This window comes from Coloeus monedula (assembly GCF_965178545.1).
Source record: "Coloeus monedula genome assembly, chromosome: 10".
In the NCBI taxonomy this organism is placed as follows: domain Eukaryota; kingdom Metazoa; phylum Chordata; class Aves; order Passeriformes; family Corvidae; genus Coloeus; species Coloeus monedula.
Genome location: NC_138790.1, coordinates 13,351,831 through 13,376,749, shown reverse-complemented (window position 1 = coordinate 13,376,749; position 24,919 = coordinate 13,351,831).

Below are 24,919 nucleotides of genomic sequence, written 5' to 3'. Positions count from 1 at the left end.
ACGATTTTCACAAGGTGAATAAATGCTTACAAATCCAGAGTTCTGATCAAATATGATGAGAGGACATGGAGATGGCGGCTGAGGAACAAGAGTATTTGCAATGTATGACAGGTTACAGGAAGGGGTTGGAAGATGTTACCTAGAGGGAGTCTACATCCTGCCCCTGGAGAGGGCAGGCTCACTCTTCCAACCCCATAACTATGTGAGTAGACAAACAAAACCCAACAGTTTCCAAGAGCCATGGGCAGGACTTTTCTGGTTTTTGAATCTGGCTGCTGAAATTCTCACCTGGGGAAGGTGAATGTGCAAGTTCTGTCATTAATTAGCTTGGACTGGGGCATTTGTGGGGTCTGGTGAGCCATCGCACTGCATGAAGAGTCCCAGCTGGTGGAAAGTCTGGATGATTTCCTTTTGCAAGTGATAAAAGAGTGTGTTTTGGAAACTCAAAATGTAGCACAGCAAATTGGTTCATGTTGTTTTGTTGAATAAGGAATGGAAATGATAGGATCCAGTGAAGTACCTGGTGTAGCTGTGGAAAGGTGGGAGGGGGAGCTAAATTGCAATGAGCTCACTAAGGTGCATCCACAGGCCTTGCTTTAGGAGAAAGACTGAAAGCAAAACAAGAGAGGAACTTGGTGGGGGCCTATTCTGATAGTGAAAATAAGAGGAAGTAGAAATTAATCATAACTAGGATTCATTAAAGAGAGTAACTGTTGTCAGCTGCAGAAAAATGGAAGGACCACTTCAGGGTTAAATTCTCGGGCTCATGAGAGGCTTGAATGGGCAGAACTCCAGCTGGATGATTAGGAGCTACAGCTGCAGAACTTGGGTGATAGAGAGAAGCAATGATTTTGAGGTCAAGCAGTTGAAAAGAAATAGGCTTTATAAGAGGTGAGGACGAAATGCCTGCTCAAGAGTGGGCAAATAAATAAGTTAAAAAAGTAGGTGGCTGATGGAAATAAAAACATGCATCTGACTGAAGAGTTTTGACACTGCTTGTAGGATGTGTGAAAAACCGTTCCCTCAGCAAGGCATAGAGTCATTAAGTTTTGTGGCTGACCTGCAGAAATGTAATGAAGCTCTTTCCTTAAATATGGTCAATACAAGAGAAGCACTCAGATGGTGCACAAGCACTTGGAGAAAAAAATGGGTGTGGTGATGCAGCAAAGAAATGTGGAAATTAATGAAATCTATTGTGGTCACTACAGTGGTTGTTTTTAGAAGTAATTGCTGTAAAAATTTTATGCGCCCGGAAACTTAAAATGTAGCTAGTGATTAAGAACATAAATTCCAGTTGTATTTCCAAAAAGTAGCATAAAAAGAATGGCAAAAGCCAATTTTCTATGGTGGTCCACAAATTGATGTGCATTTGAAAGACAGTGGTGTCAGGAAAAGGACTGGTAACTTGTCAGGAGCCCTGAGAATACAGTAGGTAGGTGGTAGGAAAATGCATTTTCTATCAGCCTTTTTAGACAGCTTGTACTTTACTTGTGTAGTGTTAACCAGGTGAATGAGGTCTTGAGATGTGGGAATGTAGAAAGTACAATTTGCTATCAAGTCCAGACCCTGCTATCAGAGGCTGTAGAATTGTATGTTTTTTACACAAACTAATTGTACTCATTTGTAAGGACCTGCGGATGCCATACTGATATTTGTGTTGTAAAATGCTTTCATAGAATGGTTTGGTTTGGAAGGAACCTTAAAGATCACCTAGTTCCACCGTCAGCCATGGGCAGGAACATCTTTCACTAGACCAGGTTGCTCAGACCTCCCATGAAACCTGGCCTTGAGCACTTCCAGGGTTTGGGGCATCCAGAACTTCTCTGCACAACCTGTGCCAGTGCTTTATACAGTAGCATCCTTCCCTACCGAAATACCAACTTCTGGTTTGTGTTTAGAATTTAGAAGAGAGGCCTTGGTTGGTGTTCGTAGGTTTGTACTCTCTGTTTGAATTTAGGAGCTGTATAAAGTTATAATGACTGCTGTGCTTTCTGTGTGCTGAAGTTGGTTGCTGCCTGCTTGGAACAAAATACAAGCATTACTGCTATAGCAGTGTCACTATTCCTTCAATTGCTGTCCTATTCTGCATCCTAAAATTTATCAACAATTTGGACAGGTCCAGGAGTTGCCTCTTCCTGTTTTTAAGATTCTTACCTCTTTTAGACCCTGCTTTTCTCTGTGTGGTAATGGCACATTCAGGTGGCTATGACAGCATGAATCACAATGTTCAGCTAGTCTTCAGTATGTCAGGATCTCTTATGTGCTACGAACAGATTCTAAAGTAAACCAGAGCTGATACATTACAGCTTGTTTCCAAGCAAGTCTGCTCAACAGTGATGACTGGAAAGCCCTGAAAAAGTCAGGGTTTGGTCAACAAAAATTCTTCCGAAACATTTATGATGTGAGGCTTGCTATAAGCCAGTGACTACAGCAACCAGTGCCCCTCCTTTCATTTTGGACAAATCTAAACACACTTGTTTTGCTGACTAACATTTACACAGTCAAGTTTATCTTCCTCATATTCTCTCACCTTGATAATTGTCATGTAATCACCCATGCTTCGCTTGCTTGCCTCCCTGCTTCCCCTCATATACACATGGAATGAAATGTGTCTTCTGGTCTTCAGACTGTTGGGTTTTTTTTCCACTTTATAAAAAAACAAAAACCCAAAAGCTTAATATTTCTCTTAACTAAAATTCTTTAGTTCATCTGCACATAAACTTGAGGTTGGTTTTATCCCTAGATGATATGATTATGATACTGGTCCTGAAACCTTTGTGAGCTCCCCTTTTTAAATTTGTACATGAGAGCTTGGTAACTGCTGTCTCAAGACAGCCAAGGTGCGTATTTTGTGTGAGGTCTTATCCACTGACATTAACAAAAATTTCCTTTAGCTTTGGATTACATAAATCCTTGTGTCCTGAACAGTAACATAAACAATTACAATGGATACAGCAATGGCTCACAGAAATCATGTAAACTAATGTGGAAAGGGATGTTAGCAGTGTGATTAGGTACTGGGATCTGTGTTACCAGCTGTTATTTCAGCAATGGTAAGTGGCAGATTAAATTCTTAGTGGAATTTTCCTTTCTTCTTTCAGGCAGCACTTACAGGATGTTGGTCCCTTCTCTAAATTTCAATGAATATGTCACAGTTCTTAGCAAAAAAATATGGTGATCTTTTGTCAAATTTTATGCTATGTAATGTTTCTATTAGAAACGAGTATGGAAATAAATTGGTACAAGAATCCCCCTCCCATTCTTCCTAAAGAAATCTACAGTGATAAAAACTCTTTTCCTACTCTTACTTTGTCTGTATCTAAGATATTGGGGCACTTTACATATGTTAATTAGGCTTTACAATGGGTTGGAAAGTAGGAAAAAATTGCTAGATTCTCTTCAAAAACATATCAAGTTCTGAGTGGAAAAACAATATCTGTTTTAATGCTAATTGTGGTGCTATGAAATAATCTGAAGGAAGAAATCACGCATATAGTGACAGCCAAAATGTTTGAGGAAAATTAGGAAGGAAAGCAGTAATTAATTGGAAAAAAATTGCTTGGAGCCTGGAGCTAACAAACTTAAATTTCAGAGAAAGTACCACAAATTTTATCATGATTATATGCAGAGCTACCTTTCAAAATTTTTCCTTGTACCAGCAACAATTTTGATATGTTAACAAATTGTTTTATAAATTGAGTCTGAGATGTAATTATAAATATGGTATCTGGCAACAGCAACCTAATGTTGCCTTGTAGCACTTTTGAAAGCAAACAACTACCACATTCAGAAAACAGGAGCAAGATTAATCTATGCTGATCCTACAAAGTCAAATATTCTGTTGGCTTAAGAGAAAATCCTTCTTTTCTGACACTGTGCAGTGTGCTGGTGGCTGATTGGGGGGTGCAGGAGCCGAGGGTTAAATGTTATACATTGCACACTTTAATGCTAATCCTAAAAGAAGCAATCAATGAGCCGTCTGCTTTCACCTCAGCATCTGTTTCCTCTCTTTGGGGCCACAGCTGAGGTGGTGAGAGTATGGAAAGGTGCAGTGGCTCACACCTCCTGCACAGCAGTGGGAGTGCAGCACAGGGTGCACTCCCCCAGCTGGGGCCCCAGGTCATTCATAGCCTGTTCTACACTCAGCAATCATGGATTTATTTTAGTTCCTGGCAGCCATGGGACAGGTCTCCAGCGCTCAAAACCAATATTAGCTGATTTTTTTCCTTTCATTTTTAATACATTGAGATAGATTAAAATGTTGTTATTACCTTCCCTGCAAATTAAATTTTATTTCCAAAAGGTCCTAATCCTTGCTGGAAGCTTTCTGGAATAACACCATTGGTTGAATGTTAATGGTACTTAAAATCCATGCAATTAATATATTTATGGACTTAGATATTGTCCATAAAGTCTGAAATTGTGAGAGGGTTATATACACTTAGTCAGTGTTTAACTGCATACATTTTAATAAGATTTTAAATGTCTAATTTGTGTTTTTATTTCAAATAGCAATAACATAACAATTGTGTACAAAGGGGATTTATAAACTTTAAAAAAAGCCCAACCCACATAAATTTCACGATGTGCACTAATGCTTATTATCCTAATTACAGTGGTCCCTTTTGAGGCAAGCTTTGGTTTAAAATAATTAATTTTGATGCCTGCAGCCTAACATGTGTAAGTTGCTTCTGCCAGTTGTCTTATTGTAGAGCCCACAAGGGTGGAAACTGATACTTAAGTATATTTTTGTAATTCTAATCAGTCTTTTCATAGATTTATAAGCCTTATCTGCCTTAGGGGGATCAGCGCATAATACAGTGTTATACAAGGTTAATATGTTCCAAGGTAAAAGGAAACACAAGAGTTCCCTAAAGCATATAGGAATACAGAATTGGATTAATTTTGAATCAAGTTGGCTAGAACATGTTAGCATTTTCTAGTGCATGACTATCTTCTTCTCCCAATGTGGGGTTACTGGTGATACATTTGGCTAACTTTTGTACATTTGCTCTAACACGGGTTAGGAGTCGATGTGGGAAAGGCACTATCAATTTGAAAAAGGCTTCAAGGCACTCCCAGTGATTGTGATTGATGGGGATAGCAGATGATTAAATCTACTTGAATATTGGTAACAGCTTTTAAATAAAGAGAGCCCATTGGGGGTTAGTGAGGTGCTGAGTGCTGGTAGCTTCTGCCTGCCCTGCATTTGTCGAAAATGCCAAACACTAGAGGTGGAGGTTTAAGAGGGAAGAGGTGAGGCAGCCCAGTGATGTAGCCTTCTTTTTCCTGGTGTTGTGTTTCATTTGGTTTTAGTGTCATTTGGATCCCAGTGACATAGGAGGTTACAAATGGGTACAAGTTCAGTGTGGAGCCCCTTTCAGCAGGCTGGTATGATGAGAATAATGAAGTTAAAGCAGCTGGCAGAAATGTTGGTATTGACCAACTACTTTGTCTTTGTTGAGACTGCTCCACAGTCCTTGGTACCTCCAGCCAGAAATCTCTGACTGACAACCTGTTGTCCAAGACCTTTGTACAGCAGAAAAGAGACTCTGCCCTTCCTTAGTAAGGCAACATGGCCCACTGTGATGGGATCTCACACTTAGCTCTGTGCTGGCAAGTAAGAGAAAAAACATTGTCTAACACTGGCAGGAAGAGCAGCAAAACAAGGGAGCAGGAATAAAAAGAGAGATAATGTTTTAACCATTTATAGAAATGGTTTTGAAGAAGATTATGTTGGGCACATAGATATTCTTAAATGCAGTTTCTGCCAGAGAACTGTGTATTGTTTGTCAGCTTTTTAGTAAGAAACTAGGCATTGTGACTTTAAAAAAATATTTCTATAGTTTGATTTGGCTCATCTGTAAAGATGAGATCCATTCTAAATTATTCTTTGTCCGAGAGTGGCTAGAGGAATTGGGATCTCTTTCTCAGAATATATACTTTCTCTTACATCTTTACATATTATGAAACTTGTACTGAATAAGAGATGGAGTATGTATCTGGGATCACAGATATTTTAGCCATGTTTTTATTTATTGTCCTTTTTGTTTCTTTTAAAGCGTTCTTAGAGAGTGCAATGTAAAACTCTATCTTCATTTAACTAGACCAGCAGAATTCTAAACCTACGTGAAATTAATGATGTGTAGAAAATCAGATTATTACCAAAAGCTGCTCAGGAGGAAAAGCTACAAAAGCTAAATGAGAGTTTAAAGGGAAGAGGTTTGTTTCTAACCTTGGTGTCAGACTTGGGTAAGTTTTCTGGCTCTTTGGAGAGATTTTGCTCTTTTTATGCTTAGGGGTTAAGGGCCATGTGGTAGCAAGCTGTAGAATTTCTGATGTTCTGCTTGAAGACCTCACCTCACTGCTGCCTCCTGGAGTAGGCAGTGTTGATTCTACAGAGGCAGTAGCTAACTTTGAACTGAAGCAATTAATTTCTTGTTGTTGCACACTTATTTTCACCCATAAAAAGAAACGAAGTGAAATTTCTTTTTCTTGTATTCTAAAGCAAAATGTGAAGGTTTTCGTTCTAAAAATGCAAAGTAGTTAGCAGTGCTGGATGAGTCAGCTATCTGGAAGATCACAGACCCTTTGGAGCCTTCATGTGGCTAATGGAGAAATGATGCTTTTTTCCCCAACACTACTAAATGTTAATAGAGAAATGCTATTGGAATGTCAGTTAAAGGTGGGGTTTTTTTTCATTGATCAGTGTAAAATCTATATTGCAGTAATGACTTTGGATGAAGAGCCAGGTACTGCTGTTACTGGCTTTGACTGTTCCTCCCAAAATTAAAATTTCAGATTAGATAATGCAAAAAGACACCTTCCATTAATAGAAGGTGACATTTCTAATAGAAATGTCACTTATCTAACACCTTCAAGTTGTTTCTCTGTTGCTGGCACAGAGTTGACTTTGGGTGAGCAGCTTTTTATCTAATGTTGCTCATCAGTGAGGGCTGTAAAAATTGAAAACAGAACTGCAGATGACCATATGGCCATCTATTCCAAAGCATGTGCATAAATGGCCTCTGAACAGAATAAAGCACAAGGTCTGGTACTTCCTGTCACTTTTTGTTATAACTCTGAAATTGAGCAAGATATGGTATCATGCAGGAGGGGGAGAGACAGGATTTACTGCAGAGGTGAAAGTACAAACCTAATAACTAGTTCACCCTTTTGGTAAATTCTTAAGTGTTGCAAAAGCGGGATGTTTAATGAAAATTTTGTTTCCAGTTGTCTTGTGATCAGTTTTTGGTGTTTTGGTCAAAGTAAGCTTCATATCCTAGTTCAATATCAAGAAAATGTTCATCTGTTTTAGTTAACACTTTGAAGAGATTCATTTGAGGCTAGTTGTAGTATGGTCTTCCCATGTCTTGTTTTGTATGTAAAATTATTCCCAAATGTGGCAAAGTTCACACTTGTGTATTTTACAGCAAGTGATAAGAAAATTCCTTGTCAGTATCCTTCCTGTTTCTGACCTGCTACACATTTGTCAGTTTGCTAATTAAAATAGGCAAAGAACACACAGATATCTGGTTTTAATTATGGTATTTATTGGATAATACATTGCAGATTCCTCTTATTCACAAGTGTTTTGTCAAAACACGTTTCATTGTTCTCTTACTCTCTTAGTAGTGCAGTGGTCACAGCTAGAGTATCAGATGTGTTTGCCAAGGTGGTCAGTGGCAGCACCAGCAAGAGTTAAGGGCAAAATAAGAGATCAAGTGGGACTGGATCCACTTCTACAAATACTACCAAATTCAGAGGGAGTAATACTGATAAGTGAGAGCTTGACTAAAGATAAAAAATGCACAGGCAGTGGCTGCTGTATTCTGTTCTTCAGTCTCAGAAAATTAATTCTTGACCTCAGTAACTGAATGAATGTGATTCTTTACAGTGAATCTGTCTCCTGTGCAGAATGTGGGTTTGGATGCGCTGTGAAAATGAATCACTTCTGTGTAAGGGGGCATGTCACAGGCTATTGCTAAATCTTTTGCTAATGAGACCTGATGCAATGATGAAATCAGTTTTAGGCAAAAGTACTTCTCACTTATGGAACAAATTTTTGGAAGATGCACCTTTCACAATGTTCTCTTGAAAATCTGTTCCATATGGAATTTCTCAATATTTCATTATTTTGCAGCCCCTTGCACAGGAAACATCTTGCAATTAAGAATGTTCTTTTGTGTTAGTTACTGTGCATGGGTGTTAACTTTGGACATATACATATACATTTTTTTAAATCCTGTCCTTCTGTCCTTTTTGTAGCTGCTTTGATGACTCATTCTTATCTGATGGCTTATTGGTTTTGATAATAAGTTTTCTGCAAATAAAAGACAAACTGTTTTTAAAATACAGGACTGAGTACATTGTGTTAGCAAACAGCCATGTGTTTGTTGCCTTCTAAACTGTGAAAACTTCACTCCAGGTCACCTGAGTTCTTCTGAGCCTTGCAATTACTTTCAGTGTTTTGCTGAAGGTCCCTCCCTGTCTCTGGACTCCCTTCTGCACTCCAGCTGCAGTCTGTGTTCCGTGACTCCTTTGGTTAATTATCTGTCTCTCCTGTCTTGTCTCGTTGTAACTTTACACTTAACCTTGTTCTTCCTCCTTCAGTAGCAATGCAATCTCATCCTTATGCCAGTGGACCTTTAACTTGTCTGCTTCAAAAATAGACACACAAAGAAAAATCTGTGAGTCCTGGCTTTGCCTGAGCTAACACAGCCTAGGCAGTCTCACATACCTTGGAGTTCAAGGCAGAATTTGCCATTCAGTTTAGCATCAAAGTGACTGCAGGAAAATGTATAGGCTTGGTTCCTGACAGAACTGCATAATATAGATATTTCTCCTGCAGATCTCTTTGACTTTGGCCTTTTAATTAGTTTTACTCAGCGAGTTAGATTCTCTTTTATCCAGAAATCATAGAAATATACATTAAATAGAATTTATCTACATTTCATTCTTTCTCTTATGATGCTTTTGTCCTGTTTTTCTATCTATTTCTTACTGTTTCTATTTGCTTCATGAAATACTGCTGTATCTCTAGGCTAGATCTATGCAGTGTTCGCTGCTCTACATGGAGAAGATCCTGACCTGAAAAGACACTTGATTTTCTTTGGCTGTGCTTGCTGTTAGAAATTAGCTTTCAGAAAATCAGTGTGTTATGTGAGTTTCTGGAAGGATAACAAGTGCCTTCCTGACTGAATTTTGCTGCATCCTATGTGCTATATAATATTTTGCTTGTCTTTGTTAGCCTATATGCATTTTTCTGCATTGACTGAGGGATGGTTGCCCTGAAGAATAAATGATGCAAATACAACACAATGAATGTATAAGTACTGTCAATAAATATTAGTTTTACTGGGTATTAGCTTTAAAAATGGTTAAAATATGGCAATTGGCTTCAAAGTGGAGCAGACTGATTGTGGGCAAATTGTTTATAAGATTATATCTCCTTTAAAAAATAGTAAAAGAACCCCAACTCATAAAACAATTAGCCTTTCAGCATTCTCTGTATGTTCCCTTCTTCCCATGCACACCCTCAAGAGCATGCAATGGAGAGAACTAATATCTGTTCCTTTCTTAAGAATGCATTCAATCCCCCTGAAATACAATGGCTGAGTGGAAGTTTATTATTACTTTCCCCTTGTGTTGGAAAATTAATGAAGAATAAAGCCAACATTTCATAGCTAAAGAGTAGGCTGTCCACATTTTCAAAGCATGATTCTTATCAACTATTCTTATGTGCATGAGAATTTAGAAATGCCTGAATACTATATAGGTTTATGGTATCCCAAGATGTCAAAAATCATCATGTTGCATCCTGAAAACTGCTCTTGGAAAGTAGAAAGAGTGTGGCCTTAAAAAATATACAAACTACTTTTGTCTACCATTGCCTAGTTAAATACACAGTTGTTTTTTCTGCATATTTTATTAATGTTATTGTTGAAGAGTGCATGACATTTTTAGTATTAGAATAATTCTGCATTTTAATTTATTGTTTTTATGAGTGAAGAATATGGCACTGGTCTATGTGTAATCAAATACCGGCTCTACATGAAATTCTGAATGTGTGTATGGCTAATAAGAAAAATATTTTGGCAAGCTGACCCTTCAGAATCTTGCAGGTTGTTTATCTGCTGATAAGTATGCATCATTCTGTTTTTATTTTTTGTTTCCTGTAATTCAACAGAAAGTAAAACCTTGTGAGCTAAGAAATACCCTTCCCTGAGTTATGATTCAAACACAAACCCTTTTATTATTGATGTTTTCCTTCAAGATATGTACTGTTTAAAGAATAGGTGATGATACAGAGCTGTTGCCAACTGCTCTCTTCTTGATGAGTCAGATAACTCCCCAGTGATTTTTCAAGGCAATGTGAATCATATCCATTTTGGTGCATTGTGTGCTCCACCTCTGGCACCTTATGCATCATTTCCGTTCTCACAAGAGCAGATATTCAGTGGCACCTGATAAGGAGTCCTTGAGAAAGAGACACAGACCTTTCACTGAGCAGTCCCTGTGATGCCACACACAGACAGAAGGTCCTTATGAAGCTCATACCCAAACTGAGCAAGGCAACCCTGTTGTGTACCAGGGTGTGTCCTGGTGTGAGGAACTGTCCTGGTGCCTGTCCTGTCATGAGGTGCTAGTTTCCACAGAGCAGACAGGAATGCGAAGTCTGTCTGGAGGAGAGCATGGTTCCTCCTAAGAGAGCTCGGTTACTTCTGTGGATTAGTGTATCTTCACAGTGTCTCTTGGATTGTTTTCAGGAGAAGCTCACCAGAGAGAAGGGATAACAGAAACTGTAAAAAAGCTTTCCTGACATTTGCTCCCCTTCTATGCTGGATGTGTCCTTTGGGCTTTCTGGCAGTAGTTTATATGTTTGTCTTGCTCTCTCAGGCTCCCCTAGAAGCTCTTGGTGGTTTCTCTGCTGTAGTCATCCCAGCTTTGTTGCATTGCTCTATTCCTTTGTCAGCAATGACAGCAGATTCTAGCTGATAAAAAAGTTCTATCTTAAAACTTTTTTTTTTACTTGCTAAAATAAAGTCAATTATACTGTTGCTCTAAGGGAGACAAGAGATGTCCTCAAACCTCCATTTCAGTACCTAGAAACAGCAAGGAATAATATATTATTACATCAGCTCTAATGATTAATCATGCTGCTCTGGTAGTGATACAGATCAATACTGCTTCTCCACCTGGGCATGGAAATTGCTGTTGCAGGTTGGAATTCCTGCTCCCTGGTTTAGTGCAGCCCAAAGTGATGCATCTTGTGCACACGGTGTCTGTCCTGGGGCTCGCTGGAGCTGTGACGCATTTCTGTGCTGGTCGGGAAATGAGTCTCATTACCTCTGAGGACAGTGTGTTGTCATTGCTGTCACATACACAAGCTGTACAGCCAAACAGCTGTTAGGAATGTGAGATTCATGTTCTGCTGCATTTACTTCACACTTCACACATTTGTTCTCGCCTCCAAAGTATTACATGGTGCTGTGTCTAATCATATTTTCATTCGCAGGCAAAGGAGATTTGCAGAACATCTCAGTGTGAATAATTTACATTAGCAATAAAATAATTTGGTATATTTGAGGAGGCTGATAAAGTGGATTCATGCTATACTAACAGACTTAATCCTAAATTAATAAAGATTCATACCTCATGAAAATCTGTTGAGAAACAACTGCTAATGCAATTTTTTGAGTTGTGCATATATTTAGTTTCATACAGACCTATATAAAAACCTTCTTGTATACTTTTATATACATTGATTTCTAATGTGACCTGACAGCTACTGTTTGTATAAACAGTCACTATGTATATAAATGAGATTAAAAATAATAAAAGATCATAAATATAATTGGGAAAAGCCTGTTTACTTTCAATTGCAAAGCATCATAAATACCAGTGACTTGAGTCTATTCTACTACATGCTGTTCTAGAATCTGATTTGTCTGATTTATTTAATGAATTGCTGAATAATTCAATTCTGAAATACAGGAGACACTACCAGTAATGCTTCAGAAAGCAAAAGATTTTAAACATATTGTGATACAACAGTATTAAACATATTGCAAAATAGGTTACAAACAGCAAAGTCTTGTAATTGGACATTATTTAGGGGTATAACTGGACATTTTTATTGTATAATCTGCCTTCATTTGTGTAAACAGCTCTATTGGTAAATAAGGACTTAACTGCATTTAACACACATAAAATTACTTATTGCTTCAAAGCTGAGAAAATTAATTCCTTTCCAGTATGGTAAAAGAGGAGATTGTCTTTTGGTTCATTTTTCTTATTACAAAGGACTCAAACAGCACCTTCTTATTAATCAGAGTTGGATAGCAAAAGGGAAGTAATGGAGAGAGACCAGGAGAGTTCCAAATAGATTAAATGAAATTTGAACAGTTTAGTGAGTGTCTCCTGTGGATCTGCTCTGTTTTCCAGAATGGTGGGGGTGAGAGAGCAGGGTTGCTGTCCTGAGAGAGCAGAAGAGGAGAGGAATCCTTCCTTCTTGAGTAACCCCCCTGCAGCTCTGCTGGCTGCTCCCACTGGCAGCATGGCTCTGGCTTCCCAAGGGCACAGCTGCTGAAGGGATGGAGCTAAAAAAGGCTGCCAAATCTCACACTGTGGGTCATGTTCTTCCTGCTTTATTGTTTCTGGGGAGCTATATTACGGGCCCTCTATTTGACCCTGTTGTGCTGTGTATGAGCTGGTTATGTCCAAGTTAACTTTAGCTGGTACAAATGTGGCCAAAGTCAGAACGTAGCCACTGACCTGCCTGTGGTAGGTACTCACAGTGTGAGCAGCTGTGGAGCCAGTGCTAGAGGTCTTTTTTTAGCAGAACCCCATGAGGTTTGCAAAATGACCTGTACTTTTCCCAATACTAGCCAAATAAAGAATATGATAATAGTAACAGATCTCATCCTTTCTAGACTAATGCTACCATGTCATTCCTGAGATTTCACAGAAGGAAAGAAATAAGTGATTTTTATTTTTTCTAGGCCTCCTGGACACAGCAAACCTAATTTATTCCTTCAACTGCAAGTCCTAGTCACTTAGTGCATGAAAGGAATGAGTAGTTTATCCAAATTCCTGATTTACCAATCTAATAATTAAATAATAATTGCCTATTATTACTCTGAATAAAATTCTCAGTTTTAACCAGAACAACCCAGTGGATTGTTATCCATTTTTTCCATTCAATTACCAGATATTTCTTAACCTGTCTGTTTTGTGACCACAGTGCCTTGACTGACAGAGCACATGGGGAGGGAACTCTACATGAGTGTGAGTGGACAAAAAGGCAGGAGATAAAGCTTCAGAGTGAGCAGTACAGGTAATGCCTGCATGATTCTCGACTTGGGGCTGGCAGTTGAAACTCAGAAAAGAGGTAATTGAGCCATCATTTACAGTTTCCTAAAATTGCTGTGTCAGGGTGCGGTGGTCAAAAAAGCCATCAAAATATTGGGCAGCCTTGGGATTGTTATTGAGGGGGAGGCAGAGGCCACTGCCTGTATCTGTTAGGATGTTAAAGTGAGTAGTCAGAGATGTATCCTCTGACATTCCTAATCGAGGTAAGTGGTAGATGCTGGGCAAAGCAAAGGGGCTCTAGAGAGCGTGCTTATGTGCTCTTCCCAATAGTTTCTCTCAGTGCTGCCCTGTGGATGTATGCACAGGGGCCTGGTCCCATTCCTCACATAATCAGTTTAAATCTTACTTTTGTCTTGAGTGGACATATTGGAGCAATCTCTCAGCTGTCAGGTAGAGTAATTTCAGAGCTGTTTTGTCCATATTTGAAGATAAGAGTTCATACAAACAAACCGAGGTTAATATGTTGACTCTTAGTGTATTTCCCACAGCAAGATGGAAACATATCCTTAAGAGGAGGTGCTTTTTTTATTTAAGAAAAATGGTTAGCCACTTTTCTGTACCATCATTAACATTCCCCTTGGACAAAATCCAGTGATGAACAGCTTCCTGATGGAAAAGGTCATGGCTTTTCCCTCTCCCATAAGTATTAAATGTCAGTAATATGTTTGAGAGTAGTGATGCAGATAAAGCATGTTTATTATTAGGAGCAGGGCAAGAAATTAAAATTTTTTAATTTCTTGTTGTACCTATAGTACTCTAAGCCTGGCAGAGCTTCTACCCACGTATGGGAAGGTGTTAGTAGAATTCTGTTTGTGCTGTGTAACTGTGCAGAACAGTGGCATATCAGACACAAGATGTTAAGGGGGAAAGAAAACCTTTAGCAATTTTCTTGTTATTTGAAAGTCACAGAAGTTTAGTCAATTTAAAGTCCTCATTAATGTCCCATACTGATGGGTAGAATCTGTGCTATGGCTAGCAATACCCTGCAGCTGGTGTGTGTGCACTGCCTTACACACACAATGTGTTAATAGAATCACAGAATAGTTAATCTTCCTCACATTCCACAGTCTTGTTTCCAGCAGTATTATTTACTTGAGCTACAGTGTGGCTGGACATTTTAATTTAGGTAAGGAACTCATTTATTTTTGTTCTCGCATAGTAAAGCAAAATACTTTTTTTGGTGTGAGTTACCCAAAACCAGTGCTTTTTCTAATCTGTTTTTCTTGGTTGGTATCAGGGAACCTTGATTCATTTAGGGAGAGCTGTTAATTTGTATGCTGAAGACAGCCTGATAGGATGTTTTTTCTTGCATTATTACTGGGAACGCTGTCAGCATTTAATTAAGAATTTAAATTTTAAAAAATTGTTTTATTTCTAAATGAAACCTATGGCCTTTATTAAAGCCTTTAAAGGGAAGACTTTGGTCTCAGAAAACACCACAAAGTTAAAGTCATGCTTTTTTCTTTGACAATCTATGAGACTTGTGTGGTCATTTCCCCTTGGCGTCAGACCTAAACTGTTATGAGATTTAAGTTTAAATGTGTGAAAAATGAAGAAATGACTGGATGATTCAGGACTCTTGTTACCTTTGTCTGGGGCAGGAGAAAAACAGCTTTCAAGAAAAATATTTGGATCAATTATTAAATTCAGTACGGGATATGAGACTTTATTTCAGAAAGTGTCCAAATTCAATTCAGAAGCTGATGTTTTAAGGCTCTTTTCTCTAGCCCACAACACAATAAAGCTGGCGTTTCCAGGAAAACCATTTAGCTTCTGAATGGATATATGGGGTAAATTATTCTTATTTCATGTGATTAATACCAGGCATTTAGGAGAAATATAAATTTGTCCCACTGATAGATAGTAATAAGCACATTTGAAACATTCAAACCTTTTTTAGCGAAATATCCCCAAGCTAAACTGGGGCCAGAGAGCTGCAGAAGAGCAGGAACTTGGGACCTGCCCCACTGGCTTGAACAGGATCGAGATTTTGGTCCAGTTGACTGTAAGTACCAAATGAATTATTAGAGAGCTGGAGCTGAGGGCTGCTCTCGAGTGTTCTGGAGTACAGACAGGAGCTGGATGTTTGTTTCCTGTGACTGTTTTCAGGTGGTTGCAAAATTGCCATATTTTGGTGTGCTCTGGTGTGCTGCTGAATTTACATGATGATTGCCTGTCGGAAACCAAAAATTCTTGGAAGATTTTAATTAGAACTTTGTATTGAATTCTAAAAGAATCTGTTTTCATAATATTTTTTTAAGAAAGGAAGGTATATCTCAGGGAACTTTTATGTTAGAGGCCCTATGCTTTGGAGCAGGAGCTTCCTGTGTGAAACATGGTCTTAGACAATTTTTGCATATGCTGTTTTGTGGAAAAAACAAAAAGCAACTTCTACGTTCCTAACTCCTTATGCCTGACACCTGACCTTTCTGTGTTAGGCTTGAAGGCAAGGAGTGTGTGCTCTGATGCTTTGTGAGGAGAGCAGGGAGGCTGTGGGTGTCATCAATCAGCAGTGTGGGTGATGGGGGTTTCAGCGTAGATCTGCAAATTCCAAGTCTTGTCTCTGTGAATTTTGTGTTCTCTGTTCTGTGATGCAGGAACTGATTTTTCTCCTTCTTATGCATGCATCTGCAAGCTGGTGATGATGATGATAAAAAAAATTTTTTAGTTGGTGAATTTTCTGGGAAAAAGTTGCTGCAGCAAGCTGTTGCTAACAAATGTTGTCTAAAAAATTAATCCAACCAATTTTATCTGTTATTTGGCCTGGTCTTGTAAAGTCAGCCTAATAAATGTTTGGAAGCAGAGAGGCAGTTAGGTGTTTTACCTTCACTTTGCTAGCATAAGGCATGATTTCAAGTTTCCCCTCTTTCTGGGAATATACACAGAAATAAAACTTCTCAAATGCTTGTTTCTGTAAACATTCCATTGGCCAAAATCCATGTAACTAAAGGAGTGCTCTAGCTGTACTCCTATTTGCAAGGCAAAGTGGTTTACATATGTGGAAGTTGTATTCCAGTCCTGGGAAGATGAGACCCATATTCAGTGTATAAGAAGGTGCTCTCTGTTCTGCAGTCCTGTGGTCTTGTGATCTATACTCAGTAGCGAACAGCCAGCGTAAGTTCCTGGATAAGAGGCCTTTTAAGAGGTGCTTGCATGTGCTAAAGTAGTTTCTACAGAGCTTTAAACAGAGGTTAATTGTGGAGAGGGCTTTGAACATACATGTCTGACTATCAGTACTGAATCATTAGAGCTACTTGCCATGGTACATATCTTCATGTAGTGATCTGTCTTTTTTACTAAACTGTTCTAAATTAAAGACAGTGTAGAAATGGTGTAAAAGGATATATCTGGCCTTTTATGAAAGGGTTCTTGCTTCACATGTAGTCCTTGTTGCTGTGCAATAAAATCAAATAGTAAATCCTAAGTCCATAAAGTCAACTGAAACGTTTTAAAGATGAAATTGCATCTGGTACTCTTAGGCTTTGTGCTTTACTGTCTCGTATTACCAGCCTAAATCTATTTGCGCAAGTTTTGCTTTTAGTGACAGAACTATAAAATAAGCTAAGAGGTATCCATGGAAGTGTCATAAAGAGTTTATGATGTTCGTAAGGAGACTTGTCACCACCACCATAGTCTTTCATTTAAGAACAGCCTGCTTTGCAGACTGGTGGAGTAATGCACAATAATCCTAAATGGGTCTTCAAGATGGAGTTCTTACGAAGTCATGTTATGTGTCCAGCCAGCCCCTCCACTGAGCATGGAAACAGGAGGGGGTTTGGCACTGAATTGTTTGGGCCTCTTCAAGTGCTTCTTTCAGAATTTTGTTAAGCTATTTGGAAAGGATCCTGTAATTGTTAAACAATACTTAATTTTTATAGTGGAGTTGTAACACTTGGAGAAAGGGAGAGACAAAAACATTTAAAAAAAAAAAAGTAGGCAACCAATAGAAATGACCCAGAAAGTACCTGACAAGTGTTTTTGCATTGCAAAATTTATCTTAAATAAATATACTGAAATATGTAAAGGGGATGGAAAGATTTCATTATTTCTACACAGCTGATATATTTCCAAATGTGTATTCCATTGACCTGGCCAACTTTCAAATAACATGTCTTCCTTTTTGGCAAAAGAGATCTCTTAGTTATTTAGATAAGATATTCTTGGTGAGCTGCATTCTCTGAATAACTATAGCCAGTATTTTTCTTTTTATGATGAGTTAATGGTGGCCTCCTGTGACCACTGGTATTTTTTTCAGATAATTTCTTTTTTCTCTATGGGCAATTTCTACAGATTTTATGCTATTTTGATGATCTGTTTTCATGGAAGAGGTCATGCCCACCCAGGAATATAGCAGGGCAATAATTAGTAATCTTGAACCACGGGATGAGAGACTCAACCTGAAGCTTGAGTGACGTACAAATCCTTTCTCAGATGCATGGTTACATCTGGTATCATACTTGTGAAGGCATTGTTACCTTCTGAGACATCATGTGCAAACCAAAATGCATTTGTTAATGCATTGAAGTGTTAGTCAGGGGACTCATGAGCTCTTTTGACATATGATACTTAAAAAAATACTTATTGGACAAAATTTAGCAAACTAGGAATAAATTAGTTATTTAGTTTCAGTTCCCATGAAATTGTGTATTTTTTGTTTGTTTTTCTGTATGTGTGTGTCTAGTGTTACAATTTGCCATCACTGACTGGTTTCTATGGAACATATTTGGTCTGAGCACAAAGGATTATTCCCTTCTATGTGTATTTGGAGGTTTTAGTGCACAGTCTTTACCCAAACTCTGTGAGAGTTAAGTCTGGCTTCCTTTCAAGTAATACAAAGTCTCCTTCCTTGTTTCAAAAACTGGAGGAACCTAAAGAGCTAATAATTAACTCTACTTGAACTCGGAAGGCTTTAGTGTTCCACTACAGTCTTTTTTGATTTTTTAAAAAATCTTTAGCAAAGTGAAATAAACTTTTGTTCTCATGCTGGCAAGTTTCTCTATCCTCACTAGTGTACGCTGGTTACTTTAGGAGTAAAAACATTAGGAGACTGTAATGTCTATGCCAATTCTCTTAACTCTGGTCATTTAGCAAACACGCAGATTTCAACTAAGCTAAAACCTGGGAGTTGTTCTGTCTTTTAGATGTGATGTCTTAATTTTTGCTTCTTACAGACCATATGTAATCTCGTGTTCAGCTCCATGGAGCTTTAAGTATGTTTTGCCAATCTTAATCTGATTCAACCCTCATATTGGTTTAAATTAGGAAAATCAGGATATATTTCATCAGAGAGGATGGCTAGAAAGGATGGCTAGACTCTCAGGTACACTGCTGCACTATTAAAGAAAAAACCCTTTTAGACCATGAAAGACAAAAATTGATATTTAGTTCCTTTATATGCTTAGAATAATGGAGACTTTATAGACCAGTTGCCGCTTCTAACCCCCCTCAAGGCTGGCTAAAATGAAATCATAAGCATCAATTCATGAGGGGGAAAATGTAATATGGAAAAAAATATCAGCATTGCTGGCTCCTGGCAACATGGAAACATGAATGGTGGCAGGCATAAATGCCTATGTGGACATTGAGCTCTACATACTCTCTATATAGTTTGTCAATTTTCTGTTCTTGGGTCACTTTCTGATGTAATGCCCATTTTCATTGTTACAAGAATTGAGTAAATACTTTAAATGAAAAGAAATTGTTTGCCACCAGCCATCCTGCCCTGAATCAATACAAACAATAAAAAGTCTGCAATGTGTGTCATATCTCTTCAGTGAATTCTCTTCTGCATATGAGCACTTTCTGAGCAATAAAACTGATGAAGCTTGGCCTCCCTTCATTATGTCATATGGTGCTACATTTCTGTCTCTGGGCAGGATGGCACACCAGAGCTGTCCATGTGAAGTCTGACCTGCCGGCTTCTCCCAGGCTTACTGCTGCTTTTGATGGCTTACAAAGTCTTAGGAAGCCCTGACTCTTGGCTGCTGCACATGAAATTAGTGGCTTTAGGGGCATGTAGGGTGGAAATCGTCTTGTACGGAGATACGATCCATGCCATGGTGGAGCTGTGGACTTTGTCTTACTTGTTCTGGTTTGAATAACTTGTATATTTGTGCTTTATAACGAAATTTGGACAGACAACACCTAATATGTTGTTCCTTCTATAATGCCAGTGAATTTTAGAGAAACTGAGATGAAGCAACAGACAGTACCAGAAACAAAAGTAGAGCACAGATTTTCCAGTTTCCATTCTTCTACCTGCTAAGTCATGGATAATCATGCCATCAGTTGAACTGGTAGAGCTGAAATCACAACAGGCTTTAATATTCATTCTTCAGTTAAAATGCATTCTACAAAACCCAAGCAAAAAATTGATTCCTATTAGCCCAATTTATATTAGTTAAAAGAATAAGAATCCAGAAAAAAAGAGCAAACCTTTATGCTCAATCTGTAGGCAAAAAATAGTAAGTTCTGAATCTACTCCCTTTTTACCATTTTAAAATATTTTTCTATTAATGGAACTTCTTTGTTTTTAAAGTGCTTTTTTTTCCCCTCCCAGGAGATTTCTTTTAACATGGGAAAACTGAAAAAACTCGTTAAATAAAATACATGATAATTTCAAAGGAGTCTTGTCAAGACAATAAAAATAAATGGGGAGTTACAATTTTAGATTTATTATAGAGTTGTGGAGGGGGAAGCCATCTGTGTTATCTGATTTGAACATAAACACAGCAAGCACTTCTAAATACAAGATATATAACTGGTTCTCAGTATGCTAAATATTGTTGTGGTTTAGTGCATATAAACAGGAAATCTTATAGAAAAGTCAAGCCATGGTTTAAAAATGTTACAATCTGTAACAAAGGGATTAAACTCTTCCTTCACTGGTGATTGATCATGAACGATATCAGGATCAAACTGCTTTTCTATTCATTTAGTTATTCTGTGCAATCAGGATAAAAATTTCAAACAAAGTAAGTTTGAAGATAAGAAAAAGTTAGTATGGAGGAGTCAAACATATTTCATTATAAACTCCAAAGTCCTTGTTGAACTTCAAACTGCATTGGGTTTGGACTTAATGAAAACCTTGAGGCTCCAAAGAGGAGTGAAACTTGCCCAAAACAGATCTTTTTATGGGAAAAGTATGACAATAAAGCTGTATGGAGAAACTCCAATATAGGTATTAAGCATTAAGAATTTACAGGTGCAGTTTTTTGCTAGCTCTTGTGGAAACAGCTTCAATACCAGCCTATTTTGAAGCAGGTAAATAAAGTGTTATTTAGTAGCCAAGACAAATACTATAGCAGAATCAAATGGAGACCAAAATAGGGATCAGAATAAGAGATTTGTAAGTTTTAAATGGAAAAAAATCCTTGCTAGAGACAACATCATTATCTCAGTAGTCAAGAACAAATGACATTAAAGACTGTACAGGTACATTCATATTTGAATATCTTTAAGGGGGAATAACATTGTTTTTCCTTTGTGTCTGTGGAGGCCGTGTGACATGTGAATACTTGGTTGTCATGCATTTGGTATTTAAAGCCTGCTGGGTGCTCTGAATCCTACATGGAAGAAAGTTCCTGTATAGGATAAAATGGTTCAAAGCCCCTCACTTTTAATATTGATGCTTTGAAGAAAAAAAGGCATTCTTTTTTGTGACTTTTATTCTCTCAACATTTTTATTTACATATGATACTTCCAACCTCTAGTGCATGTAGGTAACTTATCTTCCTGCACAGTGCTGGAAACCTGCATCATGCGTATTCCCTTTCAGAGAAGAAATTAATTTTTTTGGTTTGTTTTTTTTTTTAAATAAAGCCAGATTGAGCAGTAGGAACAAGAAGAATGGCATTGCCAATATCTCTAAGTTGTCATCTGAGAGAGATTTGGAAGAGGGGAAGATGATGTCCAGCTGTGCTATTGCTTTGCTTGGAGTCATGACATGACATCAGCTTTACATACAGCTGAGTGAACAGAGATTTGGAGCAGGGCTGGGATACTGCATTATGTTTCTAGATCTGCTACTGACTTGCTGTGGAATGTGATTATGTGCTTTAATTTCTTCTTTTCTTGATTTCTTTACCTGCAGAAGTATTATATTATAATATTATGATGATTTTTGCATAGAAGAAACACTTTATATCAGAAGATATAATTCTTACTAGTTAGGAGCGGAATATTACCTTTTCCTCTTGCATGATTTCTTTTTACAAAGATAAAAATATTGGATGGTGCTGGAGCAAAATCAGTTCTATTAGTTCTGATGTGCCACATGTGGGCATGTTTGGGGACTAAAATATAAAGGATGTAAATAGGCTTACACAGACCACTGTGTGGCTCCTGTTCTGGCTGTTTGTGGAGTGAATGGATGCAGGAAGGATGTTTATGTCTTCTGCTCAGGATTGAATAAAGTAACAGCCAGATTATTTCAGAGTCAGAGGTTGACCACAGCAATCTGTAGTGTCCTGCCAAAATCCACTCCAGACTTGTGAATGAAATCACAGTTTTTCATTTCATTTGTACTCTCGAAAGTAGCTGAGAACACTACAGTAGCCAAGTGGTAAACTCTGTGTAAAGTAAGCATTGCACAGCTTCCCGTTGTTCCAATTTTTGTTTAGTAAGTACTAATGATATAAGGCAGCCTTCAGTTGAGCTCTTAAAATGTTTTGTTCAGCACATTTTTTTTCTTTCATGTGCAGTTGACAGTAGAAATGTTCTTGTTAACTTCTCTGCAGTACAGTTCACTCAGTTTGCTTCTAAATCCAGATGTGGAATTGTGGTCACTGCACTAATGAACTCCATATTTATGCCAAATTGAGGATATCTGTGAACTTTGACATATAATATAGAAAGATATGCCTTTGGATAAACATGCCTTGGTAAAGTGCAATGCCTTTTCCTTGATGTGCAATAAAATATTTCCCATTTTTATACCTTGCATTCTTTGGAAAGTGGCCACTGAAATTACTTAACTGAAGCTATCTTACTTAACTGTAAGACTTATATTACTTAACTGTGTCTCCTTATGACAGAACACTCTAGAAACACTGTAGAAAGTTAATATTCAGAATGTTACTTGTGCCATTAGGCGGTGCTTTCAAGCTTCTCTAGCATGAAGAAAGAAGCAAAGGAATGCTGAGCTTTGTGCAGGACGTGCTTTTGCAGAGCTGAGGAGGGTGCAGTAATGAAGCCCAGCTGTGATGGAACAAGATGCAGCTAAGGGGTTCTGGGAGAAGGAGGTGGGTGAGGCTGAGATTTGCCTTGTGAAAAGTTTGGAGGAAGTCACGTGTGGTCTGTGTGCTGTAAGTCTAGAAGATGATTCTGAGCCAAAGGAGTTAGTGACGATAGTGCTGGTTTGTATTAGCCGAAAGTCTGGCTGATTGCACGTTGACTTTGGATGTGCCCTAATGTCTTTAGCTCTCTCACTTTGCTGTAGATTGCCTGCTATGCTGCCATATTTATTTCGAATGTGATTAAGCTCTTTTTACAAGAAATCCACACTTCTGGTTATAAGGAAGGATTTTTGAAGTGTGTACAGGCTTTTGGAGAATGGGTAGGATTATTCTGGGGTCCTGTTTTACTGGGATTGGTTTTAATCAGGCCAACTTCCACCTCCTCAGAAGCTTTTTGTTCTTGAGGAAAAGAAATAAAGAGTTGAATCTGAGCCTGTCAGTGCATTTGGATGGCTGATATTATTTACCTGGGTCACTTTCCCCACAGCATTACTTGGGCGTTGACGAGAAGTGAAGATGATTTACATAGGTTGCTTATCATGTACTTAAATGTTTGTCATTGTGTTAGAGGGTGAGCTGGGGACTGGACAGATGGTTTAGGTGCTTGGATGTTCCAGATACGAGTGTGACGATGTCTTGAGCTCCTTGCAAAGTTGGTGTCCTTCTGCTTGGTAGGTCTGAGTACCTGCTTGGGAACTGGTTTTTTTGCTGCATCTATGATACACAAATGATGTGTGGTTGGAGCAAACTGCTGAGCCCCCATCAGCCCCTTGCATGAAATAGGGGGCCAGAGTCTCCTCTCATGTTTCTCTTACCTTTTGTGTTAACCACATAGATGGAGAAGGTGTCCAGTGCTAAAAATGTTCTTGGGGCACATCTTAATTGGTGGTGAAAATATAGCAATTGGGATCTAAATAAAAATATGTATGGGCAGAGTAATCTGTACTTGTCAGTTTTGGGGATTATGGTTGCCTCTGGAAAATTGTTTGAAATCATTGTCAGAGGCAGAACATTTGTGTTGTGGAATAACAGCTGCAGTCCAATATGGCAGGTCCAGTTTTATGTAATGTTACTTTTATGGTAGCTGGATCTCAACTTTCTCTCAGTCTGTGACTAGGTTGTCTTTACAGTAATTCTGTGGCTAAAATTTACTATTAATTGATTTCTTTTTCTGCTGTTCACCTTCATATATTTTTGTTTTCATTAAAGTTCCACTTTCAGTATAGTTAGTAGCCCTGTTAAGCACCTGCTCCTTCGTTTACAGAAAGCTTGTGGTGACAAAATCCCACACTATTACAATGATCAACACTCACAAGTAACATTCATTTTAATGCACTGTCATGAGTTTTTTTCTCTACAGATGTCTGTGCTTTGGGACCTATTTTTTTTCAGATTCTGTGGAAATCTTAGCATGGGTATTTCTTCTAATGGCTTTTGTGTGCTACTGATGCTATTTTTCTTTTTGTGGTGAGATCTGACCTATGTGGTTAATACTACAGAATAAAACCATCTTATTCTTAAATCTAAGTTTAAATAAGATTGCTATTCATTTGTTCTGGGTTATTTTTAATCCAATGTCCAGCTTTCTATTTCTGTGGTTGCTTCTCAGGCTGTTCTCCTGATATTTGTGGCCGGGATCCCAGGGGATATACAAGAAGTCATTTCAGTTACAGTAGTTTATTAAGTGCTTAAACTGTTTTTGGTTACATTTTTGCACCAGTATTTACATTAACATAGTACTGAAATAATATCTCCAACATTTAAATACTTTTCTTCAAGATGCTGTAAACACATAGCTGGAAAAATCACACTGTGGAACTCCTCAGAAATACACCCCATTGCAAGAATTAGGCCTACGGAGAAGAGGAATGATAAAGTCCTGCTCCAGTATTATAGATGAGGAAATGAAACATAGAATAAGTCTTGAGTATAAGAAAGCACAAATGAATTAAAAATGTTTATGCATTTTTGTCATAAGTTGATAGGATTTTCTTATTTAATGGGTGTGTTAAATTTTAATGAGATTTCATTGGTAGTGAAAATCTGCTGTAGCGTACAGTATTCTAGAAATTCTGAATAATAAGAGCAACAGCTTGCCAGTAGTTTTTAAAAAAGTGAAACGGTGACTTCTGGAGCTATGGAAAATTTTATTAATACAAGAGAAATTATAAAAAGGAATTTTAGAAGGTCTTTGAAAGAGAAGATAGAGGGCATAAGCTTTGGTAACGGGCTGGAAGAAATAGTGGCAAGTTATTAGTTATGATGATAAGTGCTAAAAATGTACACAGCACATAAGGAACAGTTTAATA